At 36.9% G+C, this 26,833-nt stretch overlaps 1 protein-coding gene across 16 annotated transcripts in view; it reads right to left on the reverse strand.

Moving 5' to 3' along the window:
* ZC3H12B (zinc finger CCCH-type containing 12B) overlaps positions 1 to 26,833 on the reverse strand; it is a 354,164-nt gene that overhangs the window by 27,168 nt on the left and 300,163 nt on the right. The window contains exons 2-4 of one of the 16 annotated variants that reach the window (XM_039850265.1): positions 26,577 to 26,662; positions 18,378 to 18,420; positions 10,669 to 10,760 (exon numbers count right to left, since the gene is read on the reverse strand). The exons of 13 other annotated variants lie outside the window; for them this stretch is intronic. The gene's annotated coding sequence lies outside the window, so the exon portion shown is untranslated. The remainder of the gene's footprint in view (positions 1 to 10,668; positions 10,761 to 18,377; positions 18,421 to 26,576; positions 26,663 to 26,833) is intronic. 2 more of the 16 variants (XM_039850266.1, XM_039850268.1) reach the window with 2 other exon arrangements.

The raw sequence follows: 26,833 nt of genomic DNA on the forward strand, positions 1-26,833 counted from the left end.
ATAGCATGCTTATGTAAAATTACATTAATGCTGGCAGTGAGCTGTACTTTATTTTCTAAATGGGAAATGGGTTAAAAAATAATGAAAACAATGTACAGCAATAACTTTCCAAATACCCTAAAATTCATTTAATTACCTTTATGCTATGAAATCTTTTGATAGCTACATAATTTTAAATACTAGTTATAGATGATGTCAACAGAAATTGTACAGAAAAGATCTTCAAAAATCTGCTTGTCGATGTAAGTAATATAAACAATAAGAAAAAATGTTAAAGTCACCTTTTCCAGAATTCCGGAAATTAACCAAAGACTTGCAATAATCCAAGGAGTGTTTACTCAAAAACAAAAACAAAACACAAACACAAAAACAACAAATTAATGGCTGACCCTTCATAAGAACAGAAAATGTTGTGGCATTTTGATTTGCTCTATTCCCATCTTCCCTCCTGCTATCCATGTGGCCTTGAAAGCCAACAGCCTCACTCTCACCACAGTAGCCATGAGATCCAGCAACTCAGAAGCCATCAGAGGGATCAGAGTTTGAAGCTCCTCCAAAGTCCCATCCCCATAGAACTATCATTATCTGATCTTATTGTTTATATTACTTATATCGACAATTTAAATCACAGGGCTTGTCTTTATTTGACTTGACTTAGAGCTAGGGCATGATGAACAAATATTTCCCCAGGGATGTTTATCAAAAACAATTAGAGACACTTGTTCAACATGCCTTATGTCATAACAACAGTTGAGGTAAACAAGAAGCTGAGTAAAAAACTTATAAGGAAAAGCTGGGAACTAGATGTCCATAGGAGACATCGAAAAGATCCCAAGTATTTATGGGGATCTAGAAGAACATATACATGTGCAGGGATGTGCGTGTGTTCAGAAACAATCTGTAAAAGCCCTAATCTCTCACGTTTGACTGACTTTAAGGCTCTGGGCAGCAGGAAGTGAAGGCTAAGGCAAAATTATCAAATGTCCCCTAGAGTGTTGAAAGTGTGTCTCAACATGCACACAAAGTCCCTTGGAAAAGGGAGGGAAACTTATTGGTTCAAGGAATTTAAGAAAATCTTTGTTGATCCATTAGCTGATAACTAAGCTATTTCAAGCAGAGACCTTAGTGTTCACCCACAACAAAGAATACAAACTTTATGGAACTACTTCGGAAGTCACTAAATAACTACAACAATATACCTTGGAGAGAGGATGGAATCTGATTACATTATTTAAAGTGTCTAGTTTTCAATAAAATTTATGAGACATACAAAGAAACAAAAGCACGGCCCAGGTGATGTCAACAATATAATGTAATAGGGGATGCCCTGCTTGTATCTCCTCTCAGCAACAATAATTAGACAGGTATCCATGAACAAAAGTGCTTTGTGGGAGCTTTGGGATTCAGATAGGAGATTATGAAAACTCTGTGGAGCCCAAGACCAATGATGGCCATTTTGAGAAAACAGATCCGTATTCAAGTGGCTGACTCACCAACCGTGGTCCCAGCTATAGACCTGGAAACAGTTCCATCTCCCTATGAACTCAGCTAAAGCCCTGTTTGTCCTTGGTCCTGCCACCAGTACCATACAACTGTCCTTCAGAAATGAAGGACAAATAAAAGCTAAGAGCGTTCATCACAAGTAGACCTGCCTTACAAAAAATACAAAGTGAGTTCTTCAAGTTGAAGTGAAAGGACATAAAGTAACAACATAAAAAGTATAAAAGTATAAAACTCACTGGTAAAGGTAAATATATAATCAAATTCAGAATACTCTAATACTATAATGATGGTGCATAAATCACCTTTTATTTCCAGTATAAATGTTAAAAGTCCATAGTATTAAAATAATTATAACAATTTTTAATGATTGCACAATATAAAAAGATGTAAAGTGTGACATCAATAGCATAAAATGTAGGGAGAAAAGGAATTAAAGTGTACAGTTTTTATATGTGGTTGAAGTTAAGTTGTTATCAGCTTAAAATAGACTATATCAACTATAAGATGATATATATAAGACGCATGGTAATTCCAAAGAAAGAACTTCTAGTAGTATAAAAAAATTAAAAAGAAAGGAATGAAAGTATATTAATACAAAAAGTAAATTACAGTAGAAGGCATTGAGAATGAAAGAAATAAAATGAAAACTACAGAAGAGTTAGGAAATTTTAAAAAATGACAATAGTAAGTTTTTAATCTATCAATAATTACTTTAAATAGATTATATTCTCCAATCAAAAGACATGTAGTGGCTAAATAGATATAAAAACAATATCTGACAATGTGCTGCCTACAAGAGACTCATTTAAGGACAAACATAGACTGAAAGTGAAGAGATAGAAAAAAGATATTCCATTCAAATGGTAACTGAGAGACAGCAGGAGTGGCTATACTGAGATAAGATAGATTTTCAGTCAAAATTGGTCACAAGAGAAAAAGAATATTACTATATAGTGAAAAAGGCATCAATTAATCAAGAAGATATAACTATTTTAAATATATATATGTACCCGACATTGTAGTGCATAAATATTGAAAGCAAATATAAACAACTGAAGAGAGAAATAGGCAGCGATACAATAATAATAGGGGATTTCAATACTGCACATTCAACATTAGATGGATTACAGTAGTTCTCCCTCATCCGTGATTTCACTTTTTGTGGTTTCAGTTACCTGCAGTCAACCACAGTACAAAAATATTAAATGAGAAATTCCAGAAATAAACAATTCATAAGTTTTAAATTGCATGTTATTCTCAGTAGTGTGATGAAATATCACACCATTTCATTCCATCCTGCTCAGGACATGAATCATCCCTTTGTCCAGTGTATTCAAGCTTTATATGCTACCTGCCCATTAGTCATTTAGTAGCCATCTCAGTTTTCAGATTGACTGTTGCTGTATCACAGTACTTGTGTTCAAGTAATCTTTATTTTATTTAATAATAACCCCAAAGCACAAAAGAAGCACTGCTGGCAATTCAAATATGCCAAAAAGAAGCCATAAAATGCTTCCAATAAGTGAAAAGGTGACTACAGTACAATAAGATATTTTTAGAGAGAGAGAGACCACATTGATATAACTTTTATTACAGTGTATTGCTATAATTGTTCTATTCTATTATTTGTTATTATTGTTAATCTCTACTGTGCCTGATTTATAAATTAACTATTAGAAATATGTATATACGGGAAAAAACATCATGTGTATAGGGTTCAGTACTGTCCATGGTTTCAGGCATCCACTGGGAGTCTTGGAACATATCTCTCACACATAAGAGTGGACTACCGTGTGTAGTCAGAAAATGAGTATGGAAACAGTGGATTTGAATAACACTATACATTAAAAATATCTAACAGATATATACATAACATTCCATTCAAAAGAAGTGGAATACACATTCTTCTCAAGTACACATGAAATATTCTCAGAGATAAATCATATTTTGGGTCACAAAGCAAGTCTTAACAATTGTAAGGAGATGGAGATCATATCGAGTATGTTTTCTGACCACAGTGGTATAAAACAAGACAAGAATATCAGGAAGCAAATTGGAAAAATTCATGAATGTGGGAATTAGACAAAACACTTGAAAATCAATAGGCAAAGGATAAATCAAAAGGGAAATCAGAAAGTATCTGAGAGAAAGAAAAATAGAAAAATAACATGCCAAACTTATAGGATGCAGCAAAAACAATTTTATGAGGAAACTTTATAGAGATAAATTGGGAAAAATATCTTAAACAGATGAGCTAATTTTACAAATCAACAAACTAGAAAAAAAAGAACAGAGCCTAACATTAGCAGAAAAAGAGAGATAATAAAGATTAAAACATAAATAAATGATATAGACTAAAAAGGATAGAAAGAAATAGAATCAGGATGGTGGAGTAGGTAAATGTGGTGCTTGCCTCCTCTCATGACCACATTAAAATTACAACTACAAAATTAAACTACAGAATAACCATCATTGAGAATTGCCTGAAGTCTAACTGAACAGAAATCCTACAACTAAAGACATACAGAAGTATCAAACTTGAGACTTGTAGGAGGGGCAGAGATGCAGAACGAGTTGGTCACATATCCACATGTGGTGGTTAAACATTGGGAGGAATGTCTTGGCTGCAGAGGTCCCCCTGGAGGAGCAAGGGGTCTTAAGTCCATACCAGGATCCCCAGCCCAAGGTTCCAGGACTGAGATGAGAAGGCCCCACAGTTTCCAGGTGTGAAAACTAGTGGAAATTGTGGCTGAGTGCGATGGAGGGCTGTTGGAGTCCCAGGCATTTAACAGGCCTGTGCATGAAATTACTAATGGACTTACTCACTCTGAGCTCCTATTCTGGAGCACTGGCTCAAAAGGTACCAGGGACATACAGAGAGGAATGGAATTGTCTGGCTTCAAGGTAATGACTAGAGAGGCAGCTTTCTCCAAGACAGAAGTGCTGACAGAATCCATTGTTTCTTTGTTGAGCCCTGAGCCTTCCCAGCATGAAGACACAGCCCGCTGCTATATCTGAGTCTCCATCCACCTGGATAACACCCCTTGCCCTGTCCTGGAGATTCCCTGAGACCTTGCCTCACCCAAACTGTTGGCCTACTCAAGCTGATCCCATTAGATTTTCCATACAAATGGCCTGTTTTGGATCATGCTGCAGACTTTCCTAAAATCTCTCAAAGATTCACAAAATCCAAACAGCATCTGGCCTCAGCATGCCTTATACCTCTTGCTGAGCAGCCCCAAGACTGGTACTGTCTGCAGCTGGCCTCAGTTTGTGGTTTGGCCTTTGAGGCACTTCCAAGCCCAGTGCAAGGGGCAGCCATCTGTGGATTACTTGGTGACTCATGTCAGGTGGCCCCAGGCAGGACACAGGCTGCAGGTAAACATGGCCTGCAGTGGGACCCCTCCCAGGAGGACCTAGGGTCAGCTCGCCCAGTGGCCGGCTTTGGACTGAGCTGGAGTTCCACCCTTGGCCACATTTGAGGATGACATACCCAAAGGGCAGATTGGGCTAGCACTAGAGCCCCACTAAAGTAAATCTTGCTTCACAGGGTCAGCTTCTGCACAACAGCTTCTCTACTGTAGTCATCGGCCAATCCTCACAACCAATCTGCTCAACAGTCAATCTTTCCCATTGACATGCAAACAGAAAACAAGGCTCAACTACAACAGGAGGGTACACACAACCCACACAAACAACGCACCTGGAGTACCCAGCTCAGGTGACCAGGATGAGTGTACCACTGGACCCTACAGGACAACTACTTTATAAGGCCACTCTACTAAGACTGAGAGATCTAACAGCGCTACTTAATAAATAGAAAGAAATAAAGGGAGGCAGCCAAAATGGGGAAGAAAAGAAACATCTTCCTCACGAAAGAACAGAACAAAGCTCCAGAAAAAGAACCAACGTGGAGACAAACAATCTACCAGATGCAGAGTTCAAAAACTGGTTATAAGAATGGTCAATGATCTTAGGGGAATAGTAGAGTGAGAACTTTAACAAAGAGATAGAAAACATAAATGAAGACAGAAAATATGAAAAAGAACCAATCAGAAATGAAGAATACAATTACTGAAATGAAGAACACATCAGAGGAATCATCAGTAGATTAAATAAAGCAGAGGATCGAATCAGCAATTTTGAAGATAAGGTGCAGAAAACACCTAACCAGAACAGCAACAAGGAAAAAGAACCCCTCAAAATGAGGGTAGTTTAAGGGGCCTCTGGGACTATATAATGCACAACAACATTTACATTATAGGGATACCAGAAAGAGAAGAGAGAACAAGGAATTGAAAACCTATTTGAAGAATTAATGACAGAAAACTTCCCTAATATGATGAAAGTAATAGACATACAGGCTTGGGAAGTGCAGAGAGTCCTAAACCCAAAGATGCCCACACCAAGACACATCATAATTAAAATGCTGAAGGTCAAAGACAAAGAGAATCTTAAAAGTAGCAAGAAAAAAGTATCTAATTACCTAAAAGGGAGCTCCCATATGGCTGTCCGCTGATGTATCAACAGAAATTTTGCAGACCAGAAGGGATTGGCACAAAATATTCAAAGTGATGAAAAGGAAAGACTTACAACCAAGATCCTTCTACCTAGAAAAGCTATTATTTAGGATCAAAGGAAGGACAGATAAAGAGCTTCCCAGACAAGAAAAAGCTAAACGAGTTTATCAACATCAAACCAGGGTTACAAGAAAAGTTAGAGACTTATTTGAGAAGAAGAAGAAAAAAGATAAAAAATATGAATAATAAAATGGCAATAAGTACATATCTATCAACAATTACTTTAAACGAAAATGGATTAAATGCTCCAATTAAAAGATAGGGTGCCTAAATGGATAAGAAAACAAGATCCTTACATAGGCTACCTACAAGAGACTCACTTCAGATTAAGACACACACAGACTGAAAGTAAAGGGATAGAAAAAGATATTTCATGGAAATGGAAACAAACAAGCAAACAAACAAACAAACAGCTATGATAGCAATACTTATACCAGATGAAATAGACTTTCAATCAGAGAAAGACCAATGCCGTATGATTTCACTTACATGTGGAATCTAAAGAACAAAATAATTATAAAAAAACAAACAGAAACAAACTCATAGCTATGAAGAACATTTTGTTGGTTGCCAGATGGGAGGAGAATTGATGGAGGTTTTAAAAAGTACAAGTTGGTAGCTACAAAATAGTCATGGGGATGTAAAGTATAGCATAAAGAATATAGTCAATAATATTGTAATAACTATGTATGATTTCAGATGGATACTAGATTTATCAGGGTGATCATTTCATATAACCATTTTGTACACTTGAAATTAACATAATATTGTAAGCAAACTGTAATTGAAAAATCAAAACTTATTAAAAGTTTACAAAAAGTCTCATAAAGAAAAATCGACTCAGACAGTTGCACTGGTAAATACTACCAAATGTCTTAAGACTTCTTTCAAAAAATAGAATAAGAGAAAAGACTTCCCAAATATGGAACAAGTATTATCCTGATACCAAAACCTAACCAGATATCACAAGAAAAGGAAACCACAGACCAATATATTTTATGAATACAGATGCAAAAATTCTCAAGAAAATACCAACAAAACCAATCCAAGAACATAAAAAATTACACATCAAAATCAAATGGAAATAAACTCAGGGATGTAAGGTTGGTTGAACATATGAAAATCAATCAATATAATACACCATGTTGATCAAATAAAAAACAGTGATTTCAATAAACATAGAAAAAGAATTTGATAAAATTCAACAATCTTCTATGGTTAAATTAAATAATAAAGTAGGAATAGAAGAAATATTTCTAAACTTGACAAAGGGCATTTAAGGAAAACCCACAGCTAACATTAAACTTAATGGCAATAGACTGTAAACTTTTCCTAAGACCAGGAACAAAACAAATATGAATACTCTTGCTAATTCTATTCAACATTAATATTAATGTTATAGCCCATCCACTTAGGCAAAAAAAAAAAAAAAAAAAAGAATATACATCCAAACTGAAAAGGAATGTGTAAAAGTATTTCTATTTGCAGATAATATATTTTATGCAGAAGATTCTAAGGAACCCAAAATAAATTATTAGAATTAATAAATTAATTTAACAATGTTGTAGAATACAAAGGTCAGTATACAAAAATTAATTATATTTTCATACACAAGCAGTAAACAACCTTAAAATGAAATTAAGAAAATTCTATTTATAATAATTTCAAAAAATACTTAGGAACAAATTTAACAAGTATATGCAAGATTTGGGAACTGAAAATAATAAAACATCATTAAAAATGAAAGACCTACAGGAATGAAAAGACACCCTATGTTCATGGAATGGAAAACTTAATATTGTTAAGATGGTGATACTACCCACAAATGATCTTTAAATTTACATGGAAATGCAAACCTGAATAGCCAAAATAATCTAAAAAGGAACAAAGTTGGAGGACTATTACTACAAAGTCTTAATTACACTTACTAGCTATGAAACTGAGAGATTAACTTCTCTGAGCTTCAATTTTATGGTTACTTTTGCTTTGTTCATTTTTCTAAACATTTAATTGAGCTATGTATCACTATTACCATATTGCAGAATCTAACTATGACTATCTATTTACTATTACCAGTGAGATTTATGCTATTTTTGTGTGTTTTTATGATGTTAATTAGCATTGTTTTATGTCTGCTCAAAGAACTACCTTCTGCATTCCCTGTAAGGCAGATTTGGTGCTAACAAATTCCCTCAGGTTTTGTTTGTTCAAGAAAGTCTTTATTTCTTCTTCTTTTTCTTTTTCTTCTTCTTCTTTTTTTTTCTGAAGGACAGCATCACTGTGTATAGAATTCTTGATTGACAGTTGTTTTCTTTCATAATTTGAATGTCATCCCTTTCCCTCCTGGCCTGATAAATTTCTGTTGAGAAATTTGCCTATAGTCTTATGAGAGTTCCCTTGTATGTAACTTTTCTCTTTTCTCTTGCTGCTCTTAAACTTCTTTCTTTACTTTGACTTTTGAAAACTTAATTGTAATGTGTCTTGGTTTAGCTCTGTTTGAGTTCAACCAATTTGGGATCCTTTGGATTTTATGAGTCTGATTGTCTAAATTTTGTCCCCAGATATTGGCAGTTTTTATCCATTCTGCTTTAAGTATGCTTTCTATCCCTTTCTCTTTCTTTTCTCCTTCTGGAATTCTCATAAGGCAAATATTGCTTCTTTGTATTTTGTCCCATAATTCCTATAGGCTTTCTTCACTCTTTTTCTTTTCTTTTTTTCTTTTTGCTCCTCTGACTGGATAATTTCCAATGCCCTATCCTCTGGGGTGTTTATTATTTCTTCTGCTTGGTTGTCTATTTTTGAAACTCTATTGAATTCTTCAGTTCAGTTATTGTATTTTTCAGCTCTAGAATTTTTTTTATAGTTGCTATTTTGATATCAAACCTTTAATTTTCTTCATGCATTTTTCCCCTAATTTTGTTTAGTTGTCTGTATGTGTTTTTTGTAGTTTACTAAACTTCCTTAAAAGGATTATTCTGAATTCTTAATCTGACAGTTCATAGATCTCTATTTCTTTAAGGTCAATTATTGGAGCTTTATTAGTTTCCTTTGGTAGTGTCATATTATCTATTTTTTTGATCCTTGATTCCTTTGGTTGATATCTGTACACTTGAGTAATGGACTCTTTTTTTCCAGACTTAACAGGTTTGCTTTGTCAGAGACATTTCTTCACCAGCCAGCTCAGTTTGGGTTTCTGGGTATGTCTGCTGGTAATGTCTTTGGGCAGGTAGAGCCCACTATTATGATCTATATTTGAGTGAAACAACTTTTTGAGATTTGAGGACAAGGATGGGGGGTGTCATTGGCTGAGAACAGTTGGATAGAACTGCTGGCTTGGTTCCCTAACCAAGTGAGGCTATAGAATAGGGTCTGAGGTTGTCTGAATTCTCTGCTCATGCTTACTGGATGGTCAAGACCGGGCACCATATTCAGTAATACATGAGGTATTAATTAGCTTTCTGTTCATAAGACTGTTAAATGGATGACACAGCTTCCCATGTGCTCTAACTAGGATCGCTGGTTGGACAGGCTGAAGACTGTACTCAGCATTGAGCAAGGCTGTGAATTAGATTCCTTACCTGGTCATAGCAAAAGAAGCAGCTCTAAAACTGATAAATCTCTTTGTTTCTAGTCTTAACTCAAGATGACTCACTTCCCAAGATGACCCACTTCCCGAGCTGACCTACTTCTCTGGCCCCTGGCTAAATAGGGCCATTGGCTTTGCTCTGTAAACTATTAGGTCTGTTTTCCCTTCCCTTGGATCAGGGACCACTGGGCTGCCTAGTTTATAGGAATTTTCTCCAGCCCTTATTGTCAGATGGAACTAGAAGATTCTTTCCAAAGCAGGTGGGGCTATGTCTCAGCCTCCTTGCCTAAAAGGGGTGGGAGGGCCTGGGAGCTACCCTCAACCTTGGTTATGAATTAATCCCCTTATTTGTGTATAACTGGGAAGCCTCCATGCCTGATACTTGCTTTGCTCTAGGGTAATCAGTTCTACCAACATGCTTCTAGGCTTGAGCACCACTGGACCAAATAACTTCAAGGAGTTGTCACCAACCCTTCTGGTCAAAGGGGTCTGAAAGGCATTCTCCACAGTGAGTGGTGCTATCACTCAGCACTTTTCCTGGGTGTGGGCAAACCAGGCTCTAGAGTCAGCAAAACTCAGTTGAGGATCTAAATCAGGCAGATCTGCACCCCACCAAGTTCCCTAATAAGAGTGCGCCCTTGTCTTGGTTCTGTAGATAAGCAAAGCTGCTGGTGGGATTATTACTTAAGCACTGAAGGCATGAACTTGGTCTGCTAAGATCCCTGTGATGTTTTTTGCAAGTCCCATACCCTATCCTCTGTCTTAGTCAGATTCCCAGTGGCTGGGCCCTGCAGATTTCCCTGCAACCCCCATGGTGCAAGATCAGAGTAGGGGCTCCCACAAAGTGACACACAATGCTAGGGGAGACTAGTTGTCTCACTGTGTTCTCTTTTTTCCAATTGAAGGAACCAGAGGCTCAGAAATCAGAGACCTCTCTGTGTGGTATTGCATCGTCCTGGGGGAGAAGCAATGTGGGCAACATGTATGTGGTTGTCTTACCCTTCTAATGCAGCCTGTCTTGGTCTTTGAGGTGCAGGTGGGTGCTTCAGCCTCACCCCCATGTTCTAGGATTCTCTCAGTGCAGTCTTGTTCTGGAATAGATGTTAGTTGTTCTTCTTGTAATGAGGAGTGAAGGCAGGAACAACCTATGTTGCCACCTTGGTTACATCATTCTGAGCTTCAGTTTTAATAACTATAAAGTGGAGGTGTTACTTTCTGGTCATGGTAAAGATTAAATAAGATAATAGATGTAATGTACTTTGTAAATTACATATCAGTTTAAAAATCTAATAAATATCTATGAAGCACTTACTGTAGGCCAGGCATTATTTTTGATACAATGATGTATAAAGAGTCCCTGACCTCAAAGGGTTTATAAGATTAGTGATTCATTATAAGTGGTATGGCATAATGGAAAGAGCACAGACACTGTAATCATAGACCTGTGTTCAAGTCTTAGCTCTGCTAATTTTCAGCCAAAGAATCTTATTAAAAGATTCTCACGAATTTATTGTACTCGAGTTTCTTGATGTTAAATGGAAATAATAATTGCCTGACATTACAAAAAATTATTTTTGTGATGATAAAATGATATAAACTGTAATAATAAAACCATATTTATTATGAAAGTTAGGTAGAATATAGAATATACTGAGATCATCTACAGCACACCAAACCACCACCATATCTTTACATACATAAAAGCAATAAAAGCAGATGTTGGTATGGGCATTGTATATTCGATCATTTTTTAATTATTGCATGTAATTAACATATAATAAAATTCATCCATTCAAAATATTAAATTTATTGGTTTTTGGTACATTTACAGATATGTGAAACCATCACCAATTTTAGAACATTTCATTAAGTCAAAAGGAAATCCGTGTGTCCACGGATTGGAAGGCTTAATATTGTTAAGATGGCAAGACTCCTTGATGTTATCTCCAGATTTAATTCAATCCCTATTAAAATCCCAATGGTGTTTTTTTTTCAGAAATAGAAAAATCTACCTTGAAATTCATATGGAATCTCAAGGTAACCAGAATAGCCAAAACAATCTTGACAAAGAATAAAATTGGAGGTCTCACACTTATAGATTTCAAAATGTATTACAAACTTAGGCAATGAAATAGTGTGGTACTGACATGAAGAGACATACAGTTCAATAGAATACAATAGAGAGTCCATAAAAAAAAAACTCTCTCATATATCATCAAATTATTTTCTACAAGGGTGCCAAGACCATTCAGTGGGGGGAAAAAAGTCTTTTCATTAAATGATATTGGGAAAACTGGATGTCTACATACAAAAGAATGAATTTGTACCCTTACCTTATGACATATACAAAAATTAGCTCAAAATGGTCATAAATGTAAGAGCTAACACTATAAAATTCTTAGAATAAAACAGAAAGAAATCTTCATGACATTGGCTTTGGTAATGATTTCTTGAATATGACACCATAAGAACAACAAAAGTAAAAAAAATAGATAAAATACATCAAACTTAAAAACTTTTGAGCATTAAGTGACAGAAACAACAGAGTGAAAAGGCAATGTATGGAATCAGAGAAAATATTTGGAAAACATATATATGAAAGGGTTTAATAGCCAGAATATGTAAAGTGTTCCTAAAACTTCAAAAGAATGCAATTAAAAAACGGACAAAAGAGAGGTTCTGGTCAAGATGGCATGCTTGCCTCCTTCCATGACCACATTAAAATTGCAAATAAAATATAGAACAATCAACCTGGAGAACCATCCGAAGGTTAGATGAACAGAAGCTCTATTACTAAGGATATAAAGAAGACACCTTGAGACTGCTAGGAATGGCAGAGATGCAAAATTGGTTGGCCCTGCATCCATGTGTGGCAGTTGAGAATTGGGAGGGATATCTTGACTGCAGATGTCTTTCCTGAACAGCCAGGGGCAGCCCCACAATGGACTCTCTAGCTTGGAGCACCAGTGCTGGGAAGAACAGCCTCCACAAAATTGGGCTGTGAAAATCAGTGAGGCTTCTGTCATCTGAGTGAGAGAGAAGGCTGTGGGAAACCCAGGTGTTTCTCTTAAAGGGCTCACACACAGACTCCTTCACTCCCAGGCACTTACTCTGAATTTTGGCTGAGGGACAGCAGCTGAGAGGTGCCAGAAACATTCAGGGAGAAACTGAGTTGTGTGTTTTTAGGGCAAAAGCTAAAGGAAAAGCTGCCATGTCCCTGTGGTTTGCCCTCCTCCTGTGTAGCCAGCACATGGATGTAATCTTTCCTGTGTTGAGCTCTCCCCTACCCACGGACAAATATGAACTTTCATTGGCCTGGTAAACTCTACTCACTCCATCCTGGTGACTCTCTTGGACTCTGCCCCCACCAACTTGAGCAATGCCAGAGGATTTCGTGAGGCTTGTTGGCCCGGACTCAAGTTGTTCTTGAACAACTTTAGGGGGTCCAAGGGCCCGAATGAATGGCAGCTGGCCTTGGTGGGCTCTGAGACGTTTGCAAAGCAGGCTCAGGCTCAGCACTGGCACCAAATCTGAATCTACATTAACCTATTGAACACCACTTGCCCAATCCTGCTGACTCCCTGAGAACCCGCCTAACCTAACCCTCATTCACCCATATCACCTGAGGTTCTTTCAGCAGCTGAGACTTATGGACAGCTGGCAAGTGGTCACAGGCCTAGGGGTTCCCTGGGCCATGAGCTGAGGTGCCCCTAGCCTGACAGCCAACCTTGATTCACAGTGTGTCCTCTCCCACACACCTCCAAGACCAGCAAAGGCAGTGACCAACTGCAGATCACTTTGTAGCTCCTACCAGGTAGACCCAGAGTGGTAACATGCAGCAGATGCACAGGGTCCCCTTCCAAGAGCCAGCACACCTGGTGACCAACTTTAAATCATAAGAAAACACCACCCAAACAGCCCCAAACATGGCACACACAAAGGGTGGTCTTGGCAGTCACCAGAGCCTTCTGGGTGAATCCTGCTCCATGGGATTAGCCACCACACAACAGCTCTATGCTGTGGTCTTGGCCAAGTCTCATAGCCAGTAAGCCCAAGGGTCAGTTCCACCTACTGACATGCCAATAATTCCAAGGCTCAACTATAATAAGAGAGCACACACAACCCACAGCACAGGTGATCGGGGAGACTGCATCACTGGGCCCCACAGGACAACTAACTATTTACAGCCACCCTACCAAGACCAGGAGACGTGGCAGATCTATATAATACATAGAAACAAATATAGAGAGGGAACCAAATGAGCAAACAAAAAACACATCTCGAATAAAGAGACAGGACAGGAAAAAACATCAGAAAACAAAATAAAACAAAACAAAATGGAGGCGAGCAATCCACCAGATGCAAAGTTCAAAACAATGGTTGTAAGGATGCTTAAGGAACTTAGTGAGAACTTCAACAAAGAGACAGCAAACATAAAAAAAGACATAGAAACCATGAAAAAACAGTCAGAAATGAATAATACGATACTGAAATGAAAATACACTAGAAGGAATCAAGAGGAAATTTGATAAAGCAGAAAACTGAATCAGTGATTTAGAAGATAAGGTAGTAGAAAACACCTAATCAGAACAGCAACAAGAAAAAAAAATAAAAATGAAGATAGTTTAAGGGACGTATGAAACAACACCAAGCATAACAACATTCTCATCATAGGGGTACCAGCAGAAGAAAGAAACATGAGATTGAGAACTTATTTGATGGAATCATGACTGAAAACTTCCCTAATATGGCAAAGGAAATAGACATACATGTCCAGGAAGCACAGAGAAACTCAAACAAGATGAAACAGAAGAGACTCAAACCAGGACATATCAAAATTTAAATGGCAAAGGTTCAAGACAATGAGAGAATCTTAAAATCAGCAAGAGAAAGGTAGTTAGTTAACTATAAGGGAGCTCTCATAAGACTTCCAGAAGATTTCTCAACAGAAACTTTGCAAGCCAGAAGGACTTGGAACAAAATATTCAAAGTGATGAAAAGCAAGGTCCTACAACCAAGACTACTTTACCCAGAAAGGCTATCATTTAAAATTGAAGGAGAGATAAAGAGCTGCTCAGATAAGAAAAAGCTAAAGGATTTTATCACCACCAAACCAGTACTATTTTTTGAAAAGATTTTAATTTTCTTCACTGGATACAGTCTTGGCACCCTTATCCGTGTTCAAGTGCTGAGAAGAGAAGTGCTCAGAACCTCTGGCTAGAAAAACCAGTAGAGATTGTGGTTGAGTGAGACAGAGTCTAAGAGAGTAGCAGACGTTCATCTTAAAGGGCCCGTGCCTGGATTACTCTGAGCTCCAGCTCTGGGCCAGCCACTCAAGGAGTGCCACAGACACATAGGGAGACACTGAGTTGTTGGGCTTCAGGGCAAGGACTGGAAGGGTGGCTTTTTCCCGAACAGAAGCACTGCCAGTATCCATTGTTCCTTGGTTGAGTTCTGCCCCCTCCCAGCATGCAGATGCAGGTAGCCACTATATCTGAGTCTCCATCAGCTTGGATAACACAGGTCAGTCCACCCAGAGGATTCCCTGAGACTCTGCCTCTCCCAGCTTGCTGGCCCGCCCAAGTGCCTAATGATCTGAGGTGGAGCTGAAGTGGTGATGCTAGCTCTGGAGAGTGGCTGAAAACACAGATGAAGCTTTGCTCACCCACCGCTCACATCCTGCTGTGCAACCCAGTTACTAAAAGGCCACAGATTGGTTCCTGTCTGCAGCCTGAGGGTTCGGGACCCCTAGTTTATTCAATATAAATGGCCTGTCTTGGCTCATGCTGAAGACTTTCCTGAAATCTCTCAAAGGCTCACAAAACCCAAAGAAGCAGCAGGTGACCTTGGCGTGCTCCATAATTCTTGTTGAGCAGCATTAACCCCATCATTAGTAGCAGCCAGTCGGTTTCTGGCTTGGCCTCTTGAGGCACTTCTAAGCTCAGCACAAGTAGCAGCCATCTGTAGATTGCTTGGTGACTCTTACCAGATAGCCCAGGAAGTGCACAGGCTGTGGCTGAACTTGGCCTGTGGTTGGGCCCTTCCCAGGAGACCTTTGGGCTGGCACGCCCAGTGGCCTGCTTCTACCACTGATGGAGCCAAAGTACCACCTGGGGTTGCATCTGAGGAAAACACACTAGCAGGAAAGATTGGGCAGGCACTAGAGCTCTGTTAAAGTGAATGCTACTCTCTCTGCAGGGTTGGCTTTTCACTGGCCAGTACTCACAAATTATCAGTCCCAAGGGTCAATTCCTCCCATCAAAGTTCAAACAGCAACCAAGGCTCAGCTACATCAAGAGGGGACACAACTCACACAAGAGACACACCTTGAGCACCTCGCTCAGGTGACCAGGGAAGACTCTGCCACTGGGAACCATAACATACCTACTACATAAAGCCACTCTACTAACACTGATAGACTTTCTACCTAATACATAGAAACAAACACAGGGAGGCAACCATAATGGGGAGACAAAAAAAACATGTCCCACATGGAAGAATAGAACAAAGCTCCAGAAAAAGAACTTAACAAAGTAGAGACAAGCAATCTACTAGATGCAGAGTTCAAAACAAAAACTGGTTACAAGGAGGCTCAATGAACTTAGGAGGAGAGTAGATGAACTCAGTGAGAACTTTAACAAAGATATAGAAAACATAACAATGGAGATGGAAAACATAAAAAAGAACCAGTCAGAAATGAAGAATACAATATTTGATTGAAGAGTACATTAGAGAAAACCAACAGGTTGGGAGAAGTGGAGGATTGAATCAACAATTTAGAGGATAGGGTAGCAGAGAACATCCAACCAGAGCAGAAACAAACAAACAAAAAGAATCCAAAAATAAATGAAGATAATTTAAGGGGTCTCTGGGACAATATCAAGTGCCACGACATTTGCATCATAGAGGTACCAGAAGGAGAAGAGAGAGAGCAAGAAATTGAAATCATATTTCAAGAAATAATGACTGAAAACTTCTCTAACTTGGTGAAGGAAATAGACATACAGGAAGCACAGGGAGTCTAAAACAAGATGCACCCACAGAGTTCCACACCAAGACACATCATAATCAAAATGCCAAAGGTTAAAGACAAAGAGAGAATCTTAAAAGCATCAAGAGAAAAGCAATTAGTTACCTACAAAGGAGCTCCCATAAGACTGTCAGTTGATTTCTTAACAGAAACTTTGCAGGCCAGAAGGGCTTGGCACAAAATATTCAAAGCGATGAAAAGCCAGGACCTACAATCAAGATTACTCTACCTAGCAAAGCTATTGTTTACAACTGTAGAACAGATAGAGAAATTTCCAGACAAGAAAAAGCTAAAGGAGTTCATCGCCACCAAGCCAATATTATAGAAAGTGTTGGAGAGACTTCTTTATTAAGAAAGAAAAATATGTATCAAAAATAGAATAAAACTGTCAATAATGGCATATCTATCACCAAGTACTTTAATGCAAAAAACATTAAATGATCTAATCAAAAGATAGGTTAGCTGAACTGATAAGAAAATAAGACGCTTATATAGGCTGCCTACAAGAGAATCACTTCAGATTAAAAGACACACAGAAACTAAAAGTAAATGGCCGAAAAAAAAATTTCATGATGGACCTAGAGGGTATTGTGCTGAATGGAGTAGATCAGACAGAGAAGGGCAAATGGCATATGATTTTATGTACATGTGGAATCTAAAACAAAACAAAACAAAACAAAACCCAAAAACAAACTCATAGATAGAGGGAATATTTGAGGGTTACCAGATGGGAGAGGGTTGCGGGGTTTAGGTGAAAAAGGGGGAAGAGATTAAGAGGAAAGGTACAAAGCGGTAGTTAAAAAAATAGTCATGGAGATATAAAGAATAGCATAAGGAATATGGTCAATAATATTGTAATGACTGTGTACAGTGTCAGAAGGGTACTAGATTTATAGGGGTGATCAATTCGAGAGTTGTATGGATGTCTGATCACTATGTTGTACACCTGATACTAATATGAGATTGTATGCTGACTGCTGTTGAAACAAAAAGTATTTTCTGAAAAAAAAAGAAAAGAATAAATTGTTAGAAAATTTACATATGTGGCAGGGTGAAAGTTCTGAAGAGCAAATAACACTACATTCGAATACCTCCCCCCTCAAGAGAGAGAGAGAGAGAGAGAGAGAGAGAGAGAGAGAGAGAGAGAGAGAGAGAGAAACACATCTCAGCTGCAAAGACAAATACTGACTCAAGTGAAAGGATGGAAAATGATACTCCAAGCATATGGCATCCAGAGAAGAGCGGGTATAGCCATACTTAATTCTGATAAAATAGACTTGAAGATAAAAAATGTAACGAGACAAAGATGGATACTTCATAATGAAAAGGGGGACAATACTTTGAGAAGGCATAACATATCAATATATATGCTCTCAATCAAAAGATATACAGCAACTACTAGCAGAAATAATGAGAGAAACTGACAGAAACACAATTATAGTAGGGGACCTAAATACTCAACTGTCAGCTATGGATTGAACATCCAAATAAAAAATCAATAAGGAAATACCACCCTTAAATGAGACCAATTAGACATAATAGACATTTACAGAGCCTGTCATCCCAAAACGTCAGATTATACATTCTTCTCTAGTGCACATGGAACATCCTCAATAATAGACCATATATTAGGACACAAAAACTAGCCTCAACAAATTTAAGAAGATTGAAATCATACCAAGCATATTCTCCAACCACAATGTTTTCAATCTGGAGATCAACTGCAAAAAAGAAAGAAGAAAAAGTCACAAATATATAAAGATTAAACAACATGCTACTAAAAAATGATTGGGTCATAGAAGAAACAAAAGGAGAGATCAGGAGGTACATAGAAACAAATGTGAATGAAAATACAACATATCAAAACTGTTGAGACACAGCAACAGCAGTAATAAGAGGAAAGTTCATATCATTACAGGCCTATCTCAAGAAACAAGAAAAACAATCCCCGCCCCCCAAAATCCAACATTGCATCTTAAAGAAGTAGAACAAGAAGCACAAATGAAGCCCAAAGTCAACAGAAGGAAGGAAATAATAAAAATTAGAGCAGAATTAAGTGAAATTGAGAATAAAAAGGCAATACAAAATTAAAGGAACAAAGAGCTAGCTCTTTGAGAAGATCAAAAAAATTAACAATACCCTGGCTAGACTCACTAAGGACAAAAGAGACAGGACACAAATAAACAAAATCAGAAATGAAAGAGAAGTTACGACGGATACTACCAAAATGCAAAGTATCATACAAGACTACTATGAAAGATTATATGCCACCAAATTCAATAACCTAGAAGAAATGTACAAGTTCTTAGAAATATACAACCTTTCTATACTGAATTATGTAAAATTATAAAGTGAAATAGACTGATCAACAGTAAGGAAACTGAAATAATCATCAAAAACCTCCCAAAAAGTAAAAGTCTGGGACCTGTTGGTTTCACTAGCAAATTCCACCAAACATTCAAAAATGATTTAATATCTGTTCTTCTCAAACTTTTCCAAAAATTTAAAGAAGAGGCCATACTTCCTAATTCATTTTATGAGGCTAACATTTCCTAGATACCAAAAGCTGGTAAAGATAACACTATAAAAGAAAACTATAAACAAATATTTCTGATGAATGTAGACACAGAAATCCTAAAGAAAATAATAGCAAATTTAATAAACAATACATTAAAAAGATTATACATCACGATCAAGTTTGGTTCATTCCAGCAACACAGGGATGATGCAACACACACCACATAAACAAAATAAAGTATAAAAATCATATGATCATTTCAATAGGTGTAGAAATGTCATTTCACGAGAAGCAGCATCCATTTAGGATTAGCAAAAATCCATAGTGTTCCTATACATTAACAATAAATTTTCAGAAAAAGAAACTGAAAATAAAACAATCCCTTTTGCAATTGCAACAAAAGAAATAAAATACCTAGGAATAAAACTAATGAAGAATGTGATGGAATTATAAACTGAAAAGTATAAAATATTATTAAAGAAATTGAAGGAGGAACAATAAAATAAAAAGATATTCCATATTCATGGATTAGAAAAATCAACATAATTAAAAAGGCTGTATTATCTAAAGCAACATACAAATTTAATGCAATACCCATCAAAATCTCAATAACATTTTTAAAGAAATAGAAGAAAAAGTCATCAGATTTGTATGGAATCCTAAAAGACTCCAAACACCCAAAGCAATCTTGAGAAAAAAGAACAAGGCCACAAGTATCACTTGGACTGACCTAAAATTATACTACAAAGTGACAATAATCAAAACAGCATGGTATTGGCAGAAAAATAGACACACAGACCAATGGAACAGAATTGAGGCTCCAGAAATAAATCCACATATATATGGGCAAATAATTTTTGACAAAGGAGCCAAAAACATACAACGGAGAAAATAAAGCCTTGTCAATACATGGTGGTGGGAAAATTGGAAAGCCACCCGCAAAAGAATGACATTAGAATGCTGTCTGTCACCATACACCAAAATTAACTCAAAATGGATCAAAGACCTAAATATAAGATCTGAAACAATAAACTAAACTCATGAACCTTGGTTGCAGAGAGGATTTTATGAATTTAATCTCAAAGGTAAGGACTATAAAAACAAAAATAAATGAATGGGACTGTAGCAAACTAAAAAGCTTCTGCGCAGCAAAAGAAACCATCAACAAAACAAAGAGGGAGCCAACTGAATGAGAGAAGATATTTGCAAACAAGACTTCTGATAAAGTTTTAACAACCAAAATATAGAAGGAACTCATACAACTTAACAACAAAATACAGGTAAATTAAAGAATGGGCAGAGGATCTGAATAGGCACTTCTCCCAAGAAGACAGACAAAAGACCAACACAAATGAAAAGATGATCAACTTCACTAGCTATTATGGAAATGCAAATCAAACCCCAAGGAGATACCACGTCACACTGTCAGAATGTCTATCATCAACAGGACAAGTGTCACAGAGGTTGTGGGGAAAAAGGAACCCTCATTCACTGCTGGTGGGAATGTAAAAGGGTACTGCCACTACGAAAAATAGTATGGAGGTTCCTTAAAAAAATTAAGAATAGATGCCGAAATGATCCAGCAACGCCTCTTCTGCTATCTACCCAAAATTTTGAAAATATTTATCTGTAAAGATATACGCACCCTGATGTTCATAGCAGCATTATACATGGTGGCCAAGACATGGAAATAACTGAAGTGCCTTTCAATAGATGATTGGATAAAGAAGAGGTGGTACATATATATACTGGAATATTAGTCATAAGAAAAGGTGAAATACTGCAATTTGCAACAATTTGGATGAATCTTTTTTTTTCTTTTGACAATTACAATGGGAAATTGTAAAGTCAAGTTAGTTAACGGTTCACTTAAAATCTTTTGTGACTTATCGATTATTTTTCCTCTGATTTTGTTCTATTGCGTACTAAGAGGTATATTAAAATTTCCATTGTAATTGTAGATTTCTATTTCTTTTATACATATATATTTCTTAACTTTTAATTAAGTTTATTGGGGTAACATTTGTTAACACAATTATATAATTTTCAGGTGTACATTATCATTTGATATCTGCATATTCTATTGGGTGTTTACCACCCAAATTCCAGTTTCCTTCATCTACCATATATTTCACCCCCTTTACCTACTTCACCCTCCCCCAACCCATTATATTTGACCCCTATCTCGTCTACCTCCCCTCACCTCCCGCCCCACCTCTGGTAACCACTAGTCTACCATCCCATGAGTCCATGGTCCTGTTTGATCCTGTTCCTTTGTTTGCTTTGTTGATATCACTATATATAGGGGTGTCATGTGGTTTTTCTGTCTGACTTATTTCGCTTAGCACGATTATCTTGAGGTCCATCCATGTTGTCGCAAATGGCAATATTTCATCTCTTCTTATGGCTGAGTAATATTCCATTGTACACATGTACTACAGCTTCTTTAGCCAATCATCTATCATAGGATACTTCATTTGCTTCCATGTCCTGGTCACTGTGAATAATGGGGCTATGAACATCAGTGTGCAAATATCTTTTTGGATATGGGTTTTCAAGTCTTTGGGGTAAATACCCAGTAGAGGGATTGCTGGATCATATGGTAGATCAATTCTTAGTTTTCTGAGGAACTTCCATGCTGTTTTCCAAAGTGGCTGTACCAATCTGAAGTCCAAAGAGCACTGTATGAGGGTTCTTTTTTCCATATCTTCTCCAACATATAGCTAGAATTGTTGAGCATCTTTTCAAATATTTGTTGGCCATTTGTATGTTCTCTAGGAAAAATTGTCTGTTCAGGTCCTCTGCCCATGTTTTGATTGGATTATTTGTTTTCTTTTGTTGTTATTGAGTTGTATGAGTTCATTGTATATTTTGGATATTAGGCCCTTATCAGAGGTGTTGCTTGCAAATATATCTTCCCGTTCGGATGGTTCTCTCTTTACCGTGTTGAGTTTCTTTTCCTGAGCAGAAGCTTTTTAGTTTGATGTAGTCCCATTCATTTATTTTACCTTTTACTTCCCTTGCTTTTGAGGTTAAATTCATAAAATCCTCTTTAAGTCCAAGGTCCTTGAGTTTAGTTCCTATGTTTTTTTCTATGCATTTTATTGTTTCAGGTCTTATATTTAGGTCCATAATTCATTTTGAGTTAATTTTGTCTAGTTTCATTCTTTTGTAGGTGGCTTTCCAGTTTTTCCAGCACCATTTATTGAAAAGGCTTTCTCCACTGTATGTTTTGGGGTTTTTGTCGAAAATTGTTTGCCCATATAAATATGAGTTTAATTCTGGACTCTCGATTCTGTTCCACAGGTCCGTGTATCTGTTTTCCTGCCAATACCATGTCGTTTTTATTACTGTCGCTTTGTAGTATAATTTGAAGTCAGGCAGAGTGATGCCTCCAGCCTCGTTCTTTATTCTAAGGATGGTTTTGGCAATTCGGGGTTATTTGTGCTTCCATACAAATCTGATGATTTTTTGTGCTGTTTCTTTAAAAAAATGCCAATGAGATTTTGATGGGGATTACATTAAATCTGTATAATGCCTTAGGTAATATGGTCATTTTAACTATGTTGATTCTTCCAATCCAAGAACACAAAATATTTTTCCATTTCTTTCTATCTTCTTCGATTTCTTTTAATAGGGTCTTGTAGTTTTCATTATATAAGTCCTTCACTTGTTTCATTAAATTTATTTCTAGGTATTTTATTCTTTTTGTTGCAATTGCAAAAGGAATTTATTTTTTCCATTTCTTTTTCTAACCCTTCATTATTAGAGTATAAGAACGCTATAAATTTTTGAACGTTGATTTTGTATCCAGAGACTTTACTATATTTGCTTATTGTTTCTAGTAGTGTTCTTGTGTAGTCTTTAGGGTTTTCTATATAGAGAATTATGTCATCCACAAATCGTGACAGTTTGACTTCATTTCCTGTTTGGATGCCTTTTATATCTTTCACTTGTCTGACTGCACTCGCTAGGACTTCCAATATTATATTGAACAAGTGGCGACAGTGGACAGTATTGTTTTGTTCCTGATTTTAGAGGGAAGGTTTTTAGTTTTTCACCATTAAGTATAATGTTGGCTGAGAGTTTGTCATATATGGCCTTTATTATGTTAAGATCCTTCCCTTCTATATAGATTTTGTTAAGTGTTTTGATCATAAATGGATGCTGTATCTCGTCGAAGGCTTTTTCTGCATCTATTAATATGACCATATGATTCTTATTCTTTAATTTGTTTATCTGGTGTATCGCATTAATCGATATGCGTATGTTGAACCATCCTTGTGCCTCTGGGATGAAACCCACTTGATAGTGGTGTATAATCTTTTTAATATGTTACTGTATTCAGTTAGCTAGTATCTTTTTTAGAATTTTTGTATCTGTGTTCATGAGAGATATTGCTCTGTAGTATTCTTTTTTTGTGTTATCTTTACCAGGTTTTGGTATCAGAGTAATATTGGCCTCATAAAATGTGTTGAGAAGTATTGCCTCCTCTTTGATTTTTTGAGAGTTTGAGAAGTATACGTATTAAATCTTCTTTGAATGGTAGAATTCACTGGTGAAGCCATCTGTTCCTGGACTTTTACTTTTTGGTAGGTTTTTGATGACTGTTTCAATTTTCATACAGTTGATCAGACTATTTAGATTTTCCAGTTCTTCTTGATTCAGTCTAGGAAGGTTGTATTTTTCTAAGTATTGGTCCATTTCTTCTAGGTTATGAAATTTGGTGTTATATACTTTTTCATAATATTCTTGTATGATCCTTTGTATTTCTTTGATCTCAGTCATAATTTCCCCTCTTTCATCCCTGATTTTGTTTATTTGTGTCCATTCTCTTTTTTCTTTAGTGAGTCTAGCCAGGAGTTTTGGATCTCATTGAGTTTTTTCAGAAGTACCGTCTTGAATTCTCTGTCATTTAAGTCGCACATTTCTATGTCTGTAAGCTTATTGCCTGGATATTTTTGTCTTTCTGAGATGCCTTGTCACTTGGTTGTTCATGATGTTTAATGGACTATTTCTCCATCTGGGCATTAATGGAAGTGTATTCTGCTGTTTTTCCAGAAAGAAGATTTATTATATAAATTCTCTCTTTAGCCTATTGTAAAGAAGGTGCTTTTCTTTTAGTTTCTAGTAGGTGGAGTCTAAGCCTCTTGGATCCCTGCTTTATATAAAGTCTTAATAATTCTTTTTAAATTTTCTTATAGATATTTATTCATGCTTGCTACCCTCAGTTTCTGTCCCTGTCAGTGTCAGTGACAGTCTCAGTAGTGTTTGCTCAGATTCCTCTGGAACTCTGCAGTGATCGGTCTGGGAGGGTATCGGGGGAGTGCCCCTCTGGGTTGGGGGTTGGGGGCTGCATCTCAACCTCTGTTTTTCAACCACAGCCAGCAAAATTCAGTTGTTGTTCCTCTGTGGTCCTGTTTTGCTTCTCTGCTTTCTGCCCTGATGACTGGGCCCTGCAGCCTGCCGGCCATGGGGAGTTCACAGCTTTCTCAGGCAGTAATGTTCCTGGAACTCACCGCAAGAACTCATTGCTCCTTCTCCCCTCCCCTTCCTCCTTCATGGAGTTCTGGCAGCTACGAGAGGCAGCTTCTTTACTACTTCCAGTCCACCATCTGACACACAAGGCTCTGACTTGTGGTAGCTCTTATGCACAGATCTCACGCTCAGATGTGCCAGTGTGCAGTTTGGGTGTTTTTTTGTTGTTGTTGTTGAGTTTTAGATATTCAGCTTATTGTTGTTTCAAGGGGAGAAATCTGGGGACATCTCTCACTCTGCCATGTTTCCAAAGATCCTTGGATGAATCTTGAGAGTATCACACTTAGCAAAGTCAGTCAGAAAAGCTGAGAAGCATATCATTTCACTCATATGTGGGATATGCAACTGAAAGGAACATATGAGCAAGACTAACAAAGGGAGACTCATGGAAACAGACAACTGTTTAGTTGTTACCACATGGAAAGCAGGGAAGGGGAATGTATATATGGGTAATGGAAGTCAAATATAAGGTGATGGAAGAAAACTTAACTTTTGGTAGTGAATACACAATGCAATATACATGTTCCCCTTAAAACTTGCCCAGAACTCTGGATTGGGGAGCCATATTTGAACCTTGCTTCCTGTCTCTTTGCCAATCGATTTAGCAATAAAAGTTTTTTTCTTTTTTTTCTTTTCTCAAAAGACTGGTGCCATAGTATTGGCTCCTGTGTGCATTGGGCAGCAAGCTTTTGCTCAGTATCAAGAAGAGGAAGGGAGAGAGTATTCTTGGTTCAAATACCATAGGCTCTCACATTTTTAAACAAATTTTCATAGATTTTTCTTGAATAGATGTTTATTAATTTGGTGCTTGCTCTTAAGATCATTTCCAGAGATTTATATGTTTTTTTTTAAGTTTTCATCAGATTCACTGGAGAAATCATCAGAGTTCTTCATGCTGTTATCCTGAAAATTATCTCCTGTATATTCAATTTTGGTTCACATTTATTAAAGTGGTTAATTTCTTAAATATCTTGAACCCATGCTAAAGTTTCAGGTAGAACTCCTGCACCATCTATTCTTTTATATCATAACAACAAATTATATCCAATGAACTTGCCTTATAATGCAAAATTCTATTATTTAAACAATAGAATATAAGTCATGTAGCTAATAATTTGGACCTGCAATTGATTTCATTTTGTTTGTGAGTGTTAAGAGCTGTCCTCTTTTTAATAATAAAAAAGTGACAAAAGAATTGTAGAAAAACTTATGGATCTCAAGGACCATCTAGCTAGGAACAGAGGTAAATTAGAACTGAAAGGTCTAGATGCTCAGCTTTGTGCTCTTTGTAGTTGAACATAATGCCTGTCAAACAGCAGTGAATAAGCTATGCATGCTTCAGAGTTAATGAAACATTTTAATCTGTATTATCTCATATGATCTTCGCAACAACCTGGAAATGGGCCTGGGAAGTATACTATTATTTTCACTTCACAGATGAGTAAACTGTACTTCAAATATCCAACATGGAGATAAAATAACTTACATGGCTATTTTTATCTATATTACCTCATATGACCTTCATAACAATCCTAAAAGGTGGTCTGAGCAATATACTATTATTTTAACTTCATAGATGAGGAAACTTCAATTCAAATCTTTAAAATGGAGGTAAAATTACTTACATGGTTATTTGATTCAAATCTCCTCTTGTTCTTTCCATTATACCAGGCTTCAAATGAAGTTCTCAAGTTGGAGCACAAACCCTCAACCTTGAGACAGAGTCTCACATTCTAATAATAATGTCAACATTAATTTAGAGGCATAAATTGAACTAGGAAACTTGACACTTAGAGCAAATTTTTTAAACCATATTCTCACCTCAGACCCTTTGATGTCTGACCGGATACTTGTCTCTTATTTCCTTCCATCTTCTCCCTTGACTGATATTCCAGACTCTTCTGTGTCTAATTGTTACATAAAGATAGAGTCAGTGAGGCAGTTGCAGCAGTGAGAAACTGATGTCATTTCAGAAAGCATGCTCTGGGCTTCTTGATGGCTCCTACTAGTGCTACCTCATGGTAGTTCCCAAGGTTTTTATCTCCCTGGAGAACCAAAATATTAAAAGATGCTCTACT

This window comes from Pteropus medius, unplaced genomic scaffold (assembly GCF_902729225.1).
Source record: "Pteropus medius unplaced genomic scaffold, Ma_sr-lr_union100, whole genome shotgun sequence".
NCBI classification, from domain to species: domain Eukaryota; kingdom Metazoa; phylum Chordata; class Mammalia; order Chiroptera; family Pteropodidae; genus Pteropus; species Pteropus medius.